Here is a 16569-nt window from a genome sequence, read left to right as displayed (position 1 = left end):
CCGCAGCCCCAGGAGACTCATTTACCTGGATACCCTACAGTCCCAAATTCACCCACTGCTGTTAAAGAGCAAAACTCTTGACTGCAAACAAGCCCAGAGAAAGGCAATGGAAAATTCCTTTGCTCTGGCCTAATATGTGGCACCTGCCACCTTTCTGCCCCTCCTTGTCAATAGTGGCCACTGACTGCCTATCCAGCTACTCATATGGCGTCTCCATCCTATGACGCAAAGCTACAGAGTCTCCTATGGCCTATGGCGTTTGATCTGCCGCTCTGGTATGCAGGTGTGCGGGCCCACGTGCACCCATCCTATATTACACTGTGTGGTAGTTCTCTTTTCCTCATTTGCTTATTTAGTCTTGAGGCAGGATGTCATATAGCCTAAAGGAACTCTGGACTCATTATGTAGCTGAGAATGATCTTGAATGTCTGTTCTGCATGCCACCACTGTCTAGGTGCTGGGATTATGGGTGTGCACCACTCTCTCTGGTTTTATGTGGTGCTGAGGGTGGAACTCAGGCCTTTGTACATGCTAGGCCAGCATGACATTAATTGAGCCCCAGTCTTAGCCCTGGCTGTGTACTGCTAAAATTTTATGTAGTTATTTATTTGATTTGGGGAGATAGGGTTTCTCAGTGTAGTCTTGGCTGTCTCGGAACTCACTCTGTAGACCAGGCTGCCTGCCTTTGCCTCCTGAGTCCTGGGATTAAACCACCCAGTTTAACGTTTTCTAAAGCACTTATATGTATGTATCATGGTGCTCATGTGGAGGCTGGAGGATAACCCCAAGCGTCAGGTGAGACTCTTGTTCATCACTGTATTCCAGACTAACTGGCCTGTGAACTCCCAGAGAGTCTCTTGTCCCTTCCTTCTGTAACTATGGAGAAGCACTGGAATTACAGATACGAGGTACTGAGCCTGGCTTCTTGCGAGCCTTCCAAGGATCAGAATGCAGGTCCCCATGCTTGCATGGCAAGCCCTTTACCCACAGAGCCACCTCTTCTGTCACTTGAAGCAACAGAAGTCCTTTCCTGTGCCTCATGCACGGTTGACTACACCAGCAGGACTGAGTGTCCGAAAGACACTGAGCACAAAGAACTGAAGAGAGACATCCATGAGAAGAGCATGCGCCGCATCACAGTGGCAAGCTCTATCTTTTGAGCTGCTCTTTCCTGGTGCTAGGACTGATAGAAGGCAGCGTGGACACTGACAGAGTCTATGAAAGCAAATATTTGAAGAGGAAACTTTGCTTAGTGGTGAGGCCCGGCTGAGCTGCCAACGGCAGGCAGTGAGAAGTATGAGAATTATGTCAGCTGAGGGCCGGCAGGGGCATCTGAAGAAGCCTCATCTCATGCCAAGCGACAGCTCCATTCCAGCCCAGGAACAAAGAGAGCAGCCCCTCCTGCTCTCCCAGCTGCCAGCTCCCTTCAAAAGTGAATTCCTGCATGCCAGCTGCTCCCCACTGGAGTGCCGCTGAATTCTAGAAATCCCAAGCAGCTTTGGGAAAGCAACCAGAGGAGTAGAAGGTATTTTAAGGAGTGTAGTAGTGTCACCGTTCTGAGGAAAGAGGAATGCCAGCGCTTGTCTTTCCACAATGTGGACATGACAACAGCCATCATTCATGTGAGCAACATTCCTTACGGGTTATCCTATCCCTCCCTTTCTTCTGTTGTTCTGTGCAGTGCATTTTACTCTTCCCCAAAGGCAACTTGTTTCTGTAAGACATCTTCTGTCCTTTCTTACAGAGTTTGAGGTGTCACTCAAGGAATCTAGGCTCCTTCAGACTGAACTCACCCTTCATTGACTCTCCCTAAAATCCTCACTCTCCTTTGTTCCCTTCTTCCCATCAAGGGAAAGAGTTGGCCACATCCATATGACACCGAATAGTCTGACTGAATCAGTAAATGGGAAATGTTTATCATCAGGTTTTGTGCTTGGTTCCAGGAAGTCAGTAACAATAGGGTAATCTAGTATCTCTCTTTCTTTCTATTTATTTTTCCATTATTTTTATGCTGGGTAAATATTGTTTTATGAAAACAGCAACATTCCTGCTACTTGATATTTTTGTCTTTTTTTTTGTGTGTGTGTGTACCACTGAGTTACCCCCCACCCCAGCCCCTCCTTGGCCATTTGAGAGCTTGTTGAATGCTTTGTTCTAGACCTGGCTTTGAGACCAAATTCATGTTTGTCTCTAGAGCTGGAGAACCATGAAATGGGAATTGCTCCTAGGGTTTTCATATTGCTTCTCTTCTGTTCAACTTCCAAGAGTTATTTCAATACATTTGTTCCTAGATCTGTCACAACTTTCTGCTCATGTGCGTCTTACTCTAAAGACCACGTGGGGTTGATGAATAAATGAACATGCAGTCTAGCGAAGGTTTCCTTTTTTACAAAACCAAATTTCTTTCTCTCTTGGTTTCCTTTCTTTCTTTCTTTTGCTTTCTCTCTTTCTTTTCTTTTTTTTTCTTTTTGGTACTTAGTCTCATGTATCCAGGCTGGCCTAGAACTCACTAGGAGAGCAATGATATTGAACTTCTGATCTCCCTTCCTCTACCACCCCAATAATGGCATTAAAGGCATGTGTCAGCAAGCCCAGCTTGTGTGCTGTTGGGGGAAAGAACCTGGGGCTTTGTGCTTGCTAGGCAAGTGCTCCACCAACTGAGCTGCAACCCAGACCGAGGTTCCCTTATCTTTGAGTTCAGTGAACCTGCCACTGGAAGCTCCCTTCAGAGGCCTCCACAGTACTGGAGGATTGGTTTCCTTCTCCAGTATGTTTATGGCATCGTCCTTCTTACTGTGGTTGCACTAGCGCAATCAAGTCTTCATTTGAGAAATGGTAAGCAAATTACTACAAATGCATTTTGTGTAGATAGATTCATAACTTTTTGTGGTTAATGTCATATTTAATGATGTATAATTCATACTTGTTTTATGTATACAATTCTATGAGTTCAGAGAACCAAACATAGTCTGTAAGCGCCAGTGCAATTAAGACACTGATGATTTATATTGCCCCATAAACTTATACTTGCCTTTTTTGAAGTCACTCCCCTCCCACCAACTCCCAGTTCCTGGCAAGCACCAAGTTGTTTTCTTTCCCTTGGACTTTACTTATCTTTTCTTTTTCTGCATCTCAAAATATACAGGCCAGGCTATCCTCCCATCTTCACTACTAACTCCTAAAGCTGTATTTGCAAGCCTATGCCACCATAGCCAGTGCTACAGAATATCAGACAAATGGAATATGTGCCTTTTGCCTTCTGCAATTTTTACTCTGTATTGCTTTGTTTTTGCTTTTGTCACAGGGTCTCATATAGGCCAAGCTGGCTTCAAATTCCTTTTGTAGCTAAGGATGTCTTTGAACTTCTGATCATCCTGTCTCTACCTCCGGAGGCCTGAGATTATAGGTATGTACCGCTTCCATGGCTGATGAAGTGCGTGGAATCAAACGCAGTTCCTCACTCATGCTAGGCAGTCAGTCGCTCTATCATCTGAGCTACATACCTTTGTAAGACCGAGTAGTGTTTCCTTGCATGGTTGTACCAAGGTTTGTTTATATATTCAACTCTTGACAGAGCATTTGGATTATTTCTAGTTTGGAGCAATTATGAACAATGCTCCCAATAAAATTTCTTGTGTGCTATTTCCATTCCTTTGAATACCTTACAACTGAAAAGTTGTATTTTATTTTATGAAAAACTTAAAAGAGATTGTACAGAGTTGGCAAGATGGTTCGTCAGGTAAAAATACCTGTTGCACAAGCCTTGCAATCCAAGTTAAATTCCAGGAGTCCAAATTAAAAAAAAAATCCAGATTTGGTAACATTGTGTGTGAAATCCCAGTATCCCTGAGGTGAAATGGAAGGCAGAAACAGGAGAATCACCAAAAAGCTTGCAGGCCAGCTATCCTGGAGCGTGCCACAGAAATAGGGAACTGTATACACACACACACACACACACACACACACACACACACAAAATGATGGTTACAAAATTAAAAACAAATTATATAGTATGCATCCCAAAGAATATAAGATGCAGTTGCACCAGGGATAGTGCATGCTTGTAATCCCATTAGTCAGAAGGCAGAGGAAAAATTATTGTAATAAACTCTAGACCAGCCTGATCTACATAGGAAGTTCCAGGTCAGCCTGGATTACAGAGTGAGATCTTGTCTCAAAACAAAGAAAGAACCAAACAACAAAAACTAGTCCTTCCTTAGAGTTTAGCATGCTGGTACATGCCTGTAATCCCAGCATTCTGGAGGTAGAGGCAGGAGAATCAGAAGTTTAAGGTCATTCTTGGTGAGTACAGGCTACATGAGACTATCTCAAAGAAGTAAACATGTCCCCCAAAAGGAACCCTATTATTCTGGTACAAGTGAACCATGGGTAAGACCGAAAGCTTGAACATTCGAAGACCAGCAGCAATAGGGCACATCTGTGAATGGGCAGGATGTGAAGCCTATGTCCAAGTCTGCACAAAATAGTGAGGTGTCGCACAACTAGACAAAAAGAAAAGAACCACTGATGGGTGGTGGCGGTGCAACCTTTAATTCCAGCACTCAGGGAGGCAGAGAGAGGCAGACGGATCTCTGTGAGTTCAAGGCCAGCCTGGTCTACAGAGCGAGTTCTCAGACAGCCAGAGCTGTTACATAAGAAACCCTGTCTCGGAAACCTAAAAACCAAAAACCATAAAAAGAAAAAAAGAAAAGGAAAAGAAACACACCAAATACAGAAATGGAGGGGAATTTTTACTTCCAGCCTGTTCCCTCATCCATCTCATGCTCTGCTGTGGTCTTAAGCTCAGTTTCTTTTGTTTAATTGTTTTGTTCTGAGACAGAGTCTCATGGATCCCAGGCTGACCTCAAACTTTTCAAACTTGCTATGTAACTCTGGATGACTTTGACTTTTTAATCTTTCTGCAGGTGTTTTAAACTCTTTTTATGGGAAAAAATTCTATTAGAAATTATTAGTCACACATTGGGATGTGCTTGCCATGTGGTATGTGTGGCAATTCTTTCTTCTACCTTTCCAGAGGTCCATGGGCTGAACCCAGCTCCGTGGTTTGTGCAGCAGGCTAAGCCATCTCTCCATTACTCAGTAGCTATCTTTTTGAAAGAGCCTTTCAAGCTAAGCATAATGGCTCACTCTTGGAATCCTAGCATTCAGGAGGCCGAAGCAAGAAGATCACGACGTTTGAGGCCAGCCTGGAAGCACTGTGAGTTCCTGGGTTACAGAGACCCTGTCTTTAAAAACAAAACAAAAGGGAATATTGTGGCTCAGGTCTGCACTCCCAACACTTAGGGCCAGGAGGAAGGAGGGTCAGAAGCTCTGTTCCTTGGGTAAATTCTCATCACTTTCTCCAAAAACAGAAAAAGAAAATATTTTTTAAAATTAAAAATTAGTGGCTTTTAGGTGCGATTTTTGCAAACCTTCATTGACTTATTTGTGTGTGTGTACATGTGTCTTTATGGCATATGTATATGTGGTATGTGGGCGTGCTTATGTATGTACAGAGAGCAGGAAGGGATGTCCGGTGTTCTGCTCTGTCACTCTCCCCTTACTTTGTGGATGCAGGGTCTCTCACTGACCGTGAATGTAGGCTGCGGCTGTTGCTGGAGTTACAGGCTCACATAGCCATGCCTGGCTTTTTCCATTGGTTCTAGGGATTTAAGCTCTGATATTATGCTTGGCCAGCAAGCACCCTTACCAACTGAGCCTTTTCCCCAGCCCACATGTGATACGAGCATTATGGTGCATTTGAAAGTCAGAGGCTGGAGAAGTAATTCTGTTGTTAGAGTGCTTGCCTAACATGCAGGAGAATCTGGGTTCAAGTCCCCAGCACGGTAGCACACGCCTGTAGTCCTAGCATTAAAGAGAGAGGCAGGAGGACCAGAAGTTCAATGCCATCTTCAGCAACAGAGTGCGTTGAAGGCTAGTCTTGGTAAAGTGAGACCCTCTATCAAAACAATAACAAATCAGCAAAAGTATCAATCAGCTCTTAACTGCCATTTTTAATAATGTTCTCTCCATGAAGAATTAGACTGGCGGCTGTGAGGCTGCAATGGGTTCTGGAACATTTTTCTCAGATCTTGTTTTTTTGCGGGGAGTGGGTTCAAGACAGGGTTTTTTTCTGGGTAGCTTTGGAGCCTGTCCTGGAACTCACTCTGTAGACCAGGCTGGCCTCAAACTCACAGAGATTCGCCTACCTTTTCCTCCCTAGTGCTGGGATTAAAGGCATGTGCCACCACCACCCGGCTCAGGTCCTGCTCTTCTAGGATGTCATTGGGACAATTCTTATTAGAGACACATGGACTCTTTTTGAACTTACAATAATCATTTTACTGGACAAAAGTAGAACTTAGTCTGCTTATTTCCATCTAAATCAATGAACAACGCTGGAGTGTCAACCGCTGCTTTTATAGAAAAGGAAACAAACCAGCAAGAACACGCTCAGCCCTAGAAAGCCTCCAGAGCAGATATTTGGACTGTGTGCTAACCGCCAACAAGGTGACCTGGAGCTGCTCCTGAATCTGACACACTGCTGTGGCATCACGTGAATACAAGCAGCACGCTATAAGTGTTATCTCCCATCAGGAGCCAACTGGGACTGACCTGATTTCTCATGGTAACTGATCAAAAGTTATTGTTCAAACTTGTCGGTGCTTCTCTCTTGACACAGTTGCTTTAACAGCATGTGAATTTAATCCTGTGGTAGGTTTCTAATACACATACACCCCCCTCACAAACACACGTACCCTTGTATATGCACACACACACATGTGTGTATGTATTTTGTATAGTCACACGTATCCTACACTGACTTTGAACTCACTGGGTAGCTAAAGACAACATTGAATTTCTGATCCAGCTGCTTCTACAGATGCTTGGATTATAGACAGCTACCATACTAGGTTTATGAGATGCTGAAGATGGAGCCCGGGCATTCATGCATGTTAGACAAGCGAAAGCAATATCCCCGGCATGAATATTTCCAATAATTATGTAGTGTTATCAAACATTCTAAAGCAACTCAAGCATTTTGGGTTCTGGTAAATATAGGTGACCCCAAACAGTTACTCGATGAATCAGGAAACAAAATACCTGTGTCCTCTTACTTGTCCAAACTGAACTGTGCCTCCTTAGGCTTATGTGAGACTAGATAGTGAAGGAAACAAATTTGTAAGAAGACTAAAACCAAAATGGTCAACCTCTCTCTAAATATAGTTCACCCCAAAGCAGAGCAAGCAAATAAACAGCAGTCTGCACCATATGTGCCTCCCACATAAAGGGGACCTGAAACCAGAGACCATGGAATCCTCTGAGGCAAGCAGAAAACTATGTTCTCTATTCTAAAACATTTAAGTCATGCATAATTGACAATGAAATATTAGAAAAGACGTGGGCTGTCAACAAGTGAAATCTCTTTAAAACTACCATCCAAGAAAAAACTATTGATAGCAATACTATTGTGAATCTACCTATGTACGTGATAGATGTGTATGTAAGTTGGGATCAAAGCTGGCTGTGGTGGTACATACCTGTAATCCTAGCACTCGGGAAACGGAGGCAGGTAGATTATATCCATGAATTTGGGATCAGCCTGGGTGACATTATGAGTTTCCTCTCAGAGAGTGAGCCCCTGTCTCAATAATAGACAAATAAAATGATTACATTGTAGGTGCTATCCTGCAATACTGAAATCTGCTCTTTTAATTCTGCATTACATGTCATTTTGCTTTGGTTTGGGGTTGAAGTGTTCTTTCTGGCATTTTTTTGAGGCACTGTCTGTTGGAGACAGAATTTCTCATCGGCCCCAGACCTCTCAAGAGTCTCAGCGATGCGCTTATCTCTGCTTCCTAGTGCTGGGATTACAGGTGCATACCATCACACTCAGCTTTCAAAAACATATTTTCCTTAATTAATTGATAATTTAGTTTGTTCATACTCATCCCCAAATCTTAGCCATTCTTTTCCAGTGTGGGTCCTCAGGGCTGAGCTCTTAAATCCTCATGATTGCAAGGCAAGTACTTTCCTGACTCCTCACTGTCCTAGCTCTGCTGCTCTCGCCTCCTCCCCAATCTAAATTCCTAACACTTGCGATATTGTTTCTCACCCCATCCCGTTCTGTTGGACAGTTAGGTTATTTCCAGTACTTGATTACCTTAGAAGTACAGATTAACTTAAACCTCCACAGTCTCGAAGAGAGGGGGTACAGAGTAGAGGCAGAAGGGACATTGATAGTGGTTGACCTTCCAGGAAGAGTCAGAGAAGGGCATTCTTTCAGCTAAGACCAGATGAGAAGAAGTTTATTCTTCTGATGGAAGTTAGGGAAGTCCATAAAAATCCCTACAGAGAGGGACTTTTCAGGTGTTCACAGAAGGCACATTTGCAGTGCTACAGGATAGAGGAGGGGTTGCAAGGTCTCCAGAGTAGACGGTTCTTGGGAGCTGTAAACCCCCCAGATCCTGAATTTCTGGTAAATAACTTGCAATGCTTGCAGCTGCTCTGAGCACGAGACCCTCATGAGTTCCTGATGGTGGGGGAGTGGTTTCTGCTGGGTTTGGCTGGGGCGTGGCTATCAGTTAAGGATCTCTATATAAGTGGCTCTGGTACACAATAAAGGGGACATTCCTGCACAAGAATGACCAGTGTTTCTGTCTGTGTGTCTTTGTGTGTTTCAATCTCCAGCTTGCTGGTTCATGAACTGTATGGTGGCGCATAGAGCACAGACGGGGCGTGGCGCGCCACAGACAGTTAACTCCACAGTAGAAAAGAGTCGACCAGTAACTGAAATGCTCGGTACATTTTCTACAGTCTGAACTTTGATCTACTGTGGATGAAGAACTAGACATCAACTTTAAGTCAAGGAAGTGAGCAGTCACTCACCCAGGGGACTGGGTGTGGTGGGAAATAGAGCAAGGGATGACTCACAAGATCAGCAGACAGAGCAGGGCCCTGGGGTAGGAGGGAGGAGTCCCCAGCAGAGTGGAGCAAGGCAGGCGCTCATTGCTCTAGGTCACAGGCACCACAGACTGTGAACACAGGATCTTCTTCCCTAATGGCCCCATATCACGGTTATTCCATTAAATATTACACAACTCATATCCTTTCACTGTAGAAAAAAAATGTGAAGTGCACACATATTAAGAAAAAGTAGGTCGGCCATGGAAGCTAATGCCTAAACTTAGAGCACACAGGGAGCCGAGGGGGGAAGATTGCTGAAAGAGAAGACCAGACTGAACTATATAGTGAGTTTAAGGCTAGCCTGGGCTAAACAGTGAGACCCCTGTCTCAAAACCAAGAGAAGAAAAAGCAAGAGGAGGATGTAATCTAAAGTCATCCACCACCTCCAAACCTCTTAATAACAATTTGTGCAACAATGCATTTTTTCTACCCAGTTTGATGGTTTTCATTCCAATTTCTGTTCGTTTTGGGGGCAATGTCTCATGCAGCATGCATTCTCAAGCCCAGCTTTACGTAATTTTGAAACCATGATGGAATGATTTATATGCACTATTTTGTTTGCTTCCTGTCTCCACCCAGTGATAAATAATGATGTCATAATTCTTCTTATGCCACGTTATACAACTATTGCAAAGAGTCAAAATACGCTAAGGCAGTAAGCAGCTCAGCCTCTCTTGTGCTTGCCCAACACCCAGGGATCAATCCCAAGAACAGAACGCATTGAGAGTGATGGACCGTATGTATAATGCCAGCACTAGGGAGGTGGTGGAGGACCTGGAGTTCAAAGTGTTAAATCAAGACGCCGCCTGTGATGGTTAATATTAATTGCCAGTCTGACACCTGGAAGTTAGGCTTCTGAACACCCCTGTGAGAGGCTGTCTAGATTAGGATTAATCTCTCAGAACATCTCTAACGGATTACCTTGAATAACTTAATCAATGTAAAAAGACTTAGCTGTAGGCAGGGCTGTTGCCTGGGCAGGGACCATGAACTGTATATAATGGAGCAATGAAGGGGAGCAGCATGCATTCATGACTCTGCTTTTGGGTTACAAATGTAATAGGACCAGTTGATTCAGGTTCCTATTACTTGCTATGATGGATTGTAGTCTGGAATTGTGAACCCAATAAACCCTTCTTCCCTTAGGTTGCTTGTGTTAACTTATGTGATTATAGCAACAGAAAAGAAACAACAACACTGCCCCTGTAGAAGGGACCAGCGATGTCTTATATCCTACTAGTATCTGCTTTAAGGTGCTATGATCCTAGCCTGATGCAAGTCCGAGGTAAGGAATTGCCAGGAAGACAACTTTCTGAGTTCTGACCTTATATCCTAACTAGTATGTTCATGAAAGTGCTGAACTCAGAGTCCTCTCCTCCCCTCCCCTGCCCTCTCCTGTCTTCTTCTCCCCTCCCCTCCTTTTCTTTTCCCTCTCCTCTCCTTTCCTCTCCTCTCAGAGACCTCTCATTTAAACCATGTTTAAAAGCAAAGCATTAACTCTGTTGTTGGATCTCCTAGCCCAGCTTCAAATGGTAGGCTACAAGAGTAAAGGACGTTTCATCTGAAATCTGTCTTAGTGCATCTCTCTCTATCAAATCTAGAAAGAATCTTTATCATTTAAGCCTAAGATCATCCTGTGTACATACAGAGTTCAAGACAAGCCTGGGGTACCTAAAACTCTGGCTTAAAATAGCAATCATGAAAAATAATGACCAAGGGCTAGAGAGGCATCTCAGTGTTAAGAGAACTTCCTGTTCTTCCCCAGGACCTGAGTTAGATTCCCAGCACCCACAATATGGCTCACAACCATCTGCAACAGTGCTACAGGGGACTGGATTCCCTCTTTAGACACACAGGTTGTACACAGACACAAATGCAAAAACACTCACACTTAAAATAAAAACTAAAATAACCATTGTCATAATTATCATAAAAATATAAGCATTTAATCAAATAGTAGTGGCTATTAGTGGACCTACATGATCTTATCCAGTACTCGGTTTCCCCTTTGATTATTGAATTTTTGCTTCTTACAAGGTTAATCTTCCTTTGAGATGACCTAATTGAATCTAAAAACAAAGTAATATTCATTTATTCACTCATGCACTTATTTATTTATTGTGTGTGTTGTTCACCTCCACAGTATGCTTTCAAAGGACAGAGAACAACTTGACTCGGTTCCCTCCTACCATGTGGGTCCTGGGGACTGAACACACATCCTCAGGCCTGATTACCCAACTGGCTGCTCCAGCCTCCTAGATCTTTAAGGGCCTGTGCAATCAGCAAGAAGAAGAAAAATAGGAAGTGTGTGTGGGGGGGGGCTGACTCTCAAAGTAAATCCAGAGCATTCTTACATATTTTTTGAAAACTGTTTGAAGGGTTCAGAGAAACTCTGTTTTTGTTTTTTGGTTTTTTTTTTTTTTCTTGTTTTGGGTTTTTTTTTTCAATTGTAAGAGCTAAGTGTTGTGTCCAATTGTTTTATTTGATTCAACTTCAGGACCTTTTTGTAAAGTGTTGTGGGACAGATTTGGCAAGTTCAAAGCAGCAACTCTGTTCCTGATGTTCAGGTCAACTCAAGAAAACACTGCTTCTAGGTTTTTGTTTATTTGTTTTCAGAAATGTGAGAATTGGAGAATGGTGAGAAATAATCTTTTAAACACATGATATTCATATTAGTGCACAAAAAAGTCAAGCAAAGATCATTCTCTCTTGTGTCTCTCTAGCCATATTAACCTGAAAAAAGAATCTATCTTTAGAATTCAGTCATCGCTATTTCCCCTTTCCTCCAGCTCTGACGTACTGTGGAATGCCAGAGGGTCAGGCAGCAAAGGTGTAGGTACAGGATCACAGGGACGGACAGCATCCACTGCATGGAGCAAAGCTTTAGCAGTTCATCCCAGCCCAGCCTCTTGATAGTAAGAATAGAAAGAGGCTTTCTAGAGCTGGGGTAGTTCGATGGTGATGGTCAGATGCCTGCCTAGCGTGCTAGAGGCCCCGAGTTCCGTCCTCAGTGTTCTGGATCAGTTTCAGGGTCAAGAAAAGAGACCACCACTCCAACAGAAGCATCTGGACGAGGCCAACGTTGCTCTTGATCAAGAGGGTGTGCTCAGAGGAGTGACACAGAAACAGGAACTCACTGCACTTGGATTTTATGCGAAAGCGGGTGGTGCCTGTCATTTCTTCATTGGCTGGGGTCTGACCTCGCAGTCTTGTTTGATTGGCTAATCTGAAAAGAATTCGTGTACAGGAAATGAAAGAGGGAGGGGAAAAGGGGCTGTTGATCCAAGGGAAAGGGGTCACTGCTCCGGGCCACCAAATTCCTGGAATGTAACTGGGAGCTTTTGTGTGAACCAAGGTTTGACTGGATGTGGAGGGAGTTAAAACATTTGCATAAAAGTCTCATAATGTACAGAAGGTAAAAATATTTGAATTCTGTCTTAAAACACAAGTTTTATAGGATTTGATAGAAAAGGCTCATATTTAAGATTTCTTTTTTTTTTTTTTTTTTTTTTTTTTTTTGGTTTTTCGAGACAGGGTTTCTCTGTGGCTTTGGAGCCTGTCCTGGAACTAGCTCTGTAGACCAGGCTGGTCTCGAACTCACAGAGATCCGCCTGCCTCTGCCTCCCGAGATTTCTTACAACAGCACCACCCAAAATAAAATAAAAATGCATTTGTTGTGCCCTTGTTAAAGCTAAGTGAGATGTTATTAGAAGCCTAAGCTGGTTGTACAGAGATTCAATGAGCTCAGAAGAGAAAATGCTATAAATGGAAGGACCCAGTCTCCTGCTGTTTTGGAAGGCAACACAGCAAGGATGTGCAGGTAATGCAAAGTAGTCATAGCATTGATGGGTATCTACAATGTTCCAGACCTCTCATTGGGTACTGGGGACACAGCACCCCATCAAATTAGCAGAGGAGGAAAGCTGGGGGTTTCAGTAAAAAGCTCAAATGGTAGACAGAGAAGTCATTGTGCCGGGCAGTGGTGGCACACGCATTTAATCCCAGCACTTGGGAGGCAGAGGCAGGTGGATCTCTGTGAGTTCGAGACCAGCCTGGTCTACAGAGGGAGTAGAGGGACAGGCTCCAAAGCTACATAGAGAAACTCCTGTCTTGAAAAAACAACAACAACAAAGGTCATCTTACCACTGTGTGATTTGCAGGCTTCAAATGGATTAATAGCTCAGTTGGTAGAGTGTTTGCTTGGCATGTGTGAATCCCTGGGTTTGATCATTAGAATGCAATTGCACCGAATGTGGTGGTATATCCTTATGCCCAGCACTTGGTAACAGCAAGAGGATTAGAAGTTTGTGGTTGTAATTTGTTACATATAGAGCTTGAAGCCAGTCTGAGAGACCTGAGACCTATCTCTAAATAAACAAATAAATAAATGAGATACACGAGGCCTATAATACCAGTACTTGGGTGACTGAGAATAGTGAATTTCATACCAGCCTGGGTTACACAGGGAAACTGTCTCAAAAGAAAACCAGAAAAACAAACAAACAAATTAAGAAGGAATCAGATTGTGAATAGACATTGTTCCAAAAAAGCTTTTTAAGTAGCTAATACCCACATGGAAAGTTGCTCAATATAATTAGTCATTAGGGAAACACAAATCAAAACCACACCCATAAGAGTGGCTCTCATTTAAACAAAGCACAAAGCCAGTATTGGTGAGGACAGAGACAAACCACAATTCCCACCTGCTGTTTGCTATTGTTTTGTGTTAGTTACTTTTTTGTTTTGAGGCAAGGTCTTGCTGTGTAGTTGAGTTGGCCTTAACCTCACTGTTTAGTCCAGACTAGACTGGAACTCAATGGGCTTCCTCTTATCTCAGTCTCCCAAGGGCTAGGCATGAGCCTTTGTACCCAGCTTTCACACTGTTGCGAAGAATACAAAATGGTAGAGCCGCTTTCTCCAGCTGTTTGCCTGTAACCTAGCTCAGCAATTCCTCTTGGAGCTACACCAAGAGAAATGAAGACCGCATCTGCACAGAAACATTTGTACAAATGTCCACATTGATATTTGTGAGCACCAGGAAGATAATTGTAGGGGAAAGGGGTTTATTTTGGCTGGCAATTCAAGGATATAGTCTGTCATGGTACAGAGGTCAAGGTGGTAGGAACAGAAAGCAGCTGGTCACATTGCATTTATAATCAGAAAGCAGTGTGATGAGTCCACTGCCCAGCTTCCTTTCTTTCTTTAGACAACCCAAGATCCTTTGCCCAGGGACACTCATCTCCCAAGGATTCTAGATTCTGCTGAATTGACAATTAACATCATCACAAAGAAGAAACAATGTCCACCAGCAGCAGGTGAGCTGGTAAAGAAACTGTTGTAGATGATAGAGTGAAGCAATGTGTAGTTTTAAAACTGAAGGGCTAATTAGGTTATTGTACAAGTTAACCTTGAAAGCGTTAAGCTAAATGAAAGGAGCCTGCCACAGAAGACCACAAATTGTATGAGTTTCTTTATGACCAGAATGGTCAAAAAGTACCTTAGAGTTTGCTGGGGACTGAGGAGACAGGAACTATTAATAGGTATGGGTTTCCTTTGAGGGTGATGAAAATGTTCTGTTAGCTGTCATGATGTTTGTATGTGTCTGTGAATATACTAACTTTAAAAATGCTGCAAGGTCCCTGACAGCGGGGCAGGCTGGTCCCACCATGCAGTGAGTGGCTGGGCAGGTTCCCAGTAGTGGGCAGTTGCGTGGGTGGAAGACACACGGGCAGACACATCGTATGGAGTAGAATTGAATATTTATTACTTAGAGGAAAGAGAGAGTGTGGGGGAAGAAGGAGAAGAGAAGAGAAGAAAGAGATAGAGAAGGGAGGAAGCGGGGAGCCACGCCCATGTGTGTGCCAAGAGGGGACAGAGAGAATCTAAGATGGCAGGGGAAGGGCAGGGGGTCACCGGGAGTGGGCATGGCTTGCCTCTTAATGAGACGAAAACCATAACAGTAACAACCACAGAATTGTGTACATTTGTTTATTTATTTGGGTTTTTTTTTGAGACAGGATCTCTTTGTGTAGTCTTGGCTGTCCTGGAAGTTGCTATATAAATCAGGCTGACATTTAAATTTAGAGGACTTTCTCTTACAAATGCTGGGATTAAAATTGTGGACCACAACACCCTGAAACTATGCACTTATAAAAGAAAGAATTGAAGCTAAGCATAGTGGTCCAGGCCTCTAATCCCATCACTCAGAAGGCCAAGCAGGAGTATCAGGAGTTCAAGGACAAACTTGGCTATACACTCAATTTGAGGTCAGGCTATATGAGACCTCATCTCAAACTCAAAAACCAAAACAAAGATCAGATAGAAGTCATTAACTGAAATATTTAGAAATGAAGTGTTATTTTCTTATGCCTGAAGATCAAATCAAAGCATCAAAACACTTGTGCATTAAGAGATTGAAAGAAATGTATCATCAAAGTAATTTTAATCTTTTACATTTTTTATCTTGAATGTATTCACTTATTTTTATATGTTGTACATTGAGAAACAAAGGGTTTTATTAACCCATTCAATAGCGCATAGGCATCACACTCAGATTTGGGGTTAATTGCACTCCAGAGAAGAAAAGATGGCTTTGGCCATACACACCTATAATCTCAGCACTCATGGGATGGAGGCAGAGGGTGGAGGAGTTCAAGGCCACTCTGTAGTCTAGTCTACAAAAAACAAAAAGTTAAAAAATAAAAGTTTTAAAAATTAAATCGAAGTCAATTTATTGAAGTAAAATGATATCAATGTGGTCTGGCTTTTATCTTATGTTAACCAATATTTTACATTCTCATTGCAAGACAGTTGGCACCTAGGGTGCCATTGAATGACTTGTAGGGGCTGTTGTGGGAGCAGTGGGGCTGCGTCCCTGGCACCCGGCTGCCCACATGGCTAGCTTATGCCCCGAAATAATTACACACAAACTGTATTCATTTAAATACTGCCTGGCCCATTAGTTTCAGCCTCTTAACCCATTTCTAATAATCTATGTAGCACCACGAGGTGCGCTTACCAGGAAAGATTCAGCATGTCTGACCTGGTGGCTGGCTGCATCGCATCTGCCCGGGAGAGAGCTGCATGGCATCTGTCTAAGGCGTCTTACCTCACTTCCTCTTCCTCCCAGCATTCTGTTCTGTTTACTCCACCCACCTATGTTCTAAGCTATCAGGACCAAGCAGTTTTTTTTTTATTTTTTAACCAATGACCTTCCTACATCAAGGGGCGCCTTCTAGCACATGATTTTAATGGGTGGGGAAATAGAAAGCTTCCTTCAGTTGATTTAAAAATCACATCTCATGCTGAAATCAAAAAGAATTTGGGGGCTGGAAAGATTGCTCTGTCGTTAAGAGTAGCTACTAAGCAGTTAAGAGACCTAAGTGCGCTAGCAAAGAACCTAGTTCCCTTCCCAGCTACCACATGGTTGTTCCCAAAGATCTGTAGTTCCACCTCTAGGGGAATCAGACTCCTTCTTCTGACCTCTGTGTATCATGCATGTGCTGCACAGACATACATGTAGGCAAAAACATTCATACACATAAAGTAATAAATCTTAAAAGAAAGAATTTGGGGGTATTTCTGATGCTGCTCCCTTCTGTA

Source organism: Microtus pennsylvanicus, chromosome X (genome assembly GCF_037038515.1).
Source record: "Microtus pennsylvanicus isolate mMicPen1 chromosome X, mMicPen1.hap1, whole genome shotgun sequence".
NCBI classification, from domain to species: Eukaryota; Metazoa; Chordata; class Mammalia; order Rodentia; family Cricetidae; genus Microtus; species Microtus pennsylvanicus.
The sequence above is the reverse complement of the archived record's forward strand: the minus strand, read 5'-3'. Positions refer to the sequence as shown.